This window comes from Acyrthosiphon pisum, chromosome X (genome assembly GCF_005508785.2).
Source record: "Acyrthosiphon pisum isolate AL4f chromosome X, pea_aphid_22Mar2018_4r6ur, whole genome shotgun sequence".
Classification (NCBI taxonomy): Eukaryota; Metazoa; Arthropoda; class Insecta; order Hemiptera; family Aphididae; genus Acyrthosiphon; species Acyrthosiphon pisum.
The window spans coordinates 33,225,437-33,226,454 of NC_042493.1; positions in this window are offsets into that span (position 1 = coordinate 33,225,437).

Genomic DNA, 1,018 nt, shown 5'->3' on the forward strand with positions numbered 1-1,018 from the left:
GACTAATGGTCGATAACTTATTGGTTCAATAACTTTGTGCAACGTATTTTAATTTTTATCGATTCAATAACTCAACTTATTGGACCAATAACTATTTATTGAACCAATATAGTTTTGTGCAACCGGCCCTATGAGTTATTATTTTTAGAAATAAGTTGCTGCAGTTCCCACTTGTGGTCTTGTCACCCCTACGACAACCGTTTGACCATGAAAACCACATACTATAACAACTTTTGTTGTTTTTAGTATATATGTTTACTAAATATTTACGATCTGTTCTTTTTTTCACAGTAAGTTAATTTGTCACCTTTACATGATCATAAGTTTTAAGTCATATACAAACTATGCTAATATTGATATATGTATAAGTAACTGCCGAGCTGCGTTTGTAATGTCTGGTAGGATTTCACGGAAGTGTTTAAGAAGTGAGCTAAAAGAGACGATAGGAGATTGGTATTTGATTAGAGTTTGCCACAGGACGATCTTTTTGACGGCTATTTCATTGATTGTTTTAGTCTTTAGAGTTCAATACAAAATAGTTAATTAATATGTATCGTTACAAACATGTAAGGCGCTTTACTGTTTTAATAATAAGTTGTGTGTTATGTAGAATACAAAATACCATACGGATTCAATTTTAATACTTTTCTAGGCCGTTTATATCGTGACGTGATTGTTTTTATTTTAGTCTTTAATATATATAATATTATTATTTATTATAAACGAGAAATTCCATGCCGTGCACAACGCGCATAAAGCAGTACAAAAGTGTCGGGGCATTGCTTCCCCGACAGTTGAAATAATGTACTACAGAACTTTACAACTGCAGCAGTAGAAACTGTAATGCATTTTTAAATTAATTATTTTTTCATGCGCCTCTTCGGCCGTAAAGTTGAAAAAGTTGAAAATGCAAATGTGCATATCGCATGCGTAAACGGCAAAATACCATTAAATTCTAAACCATACATATTATATTATACATACATAGGTATACTATACTACATTAAAATTCCTACCG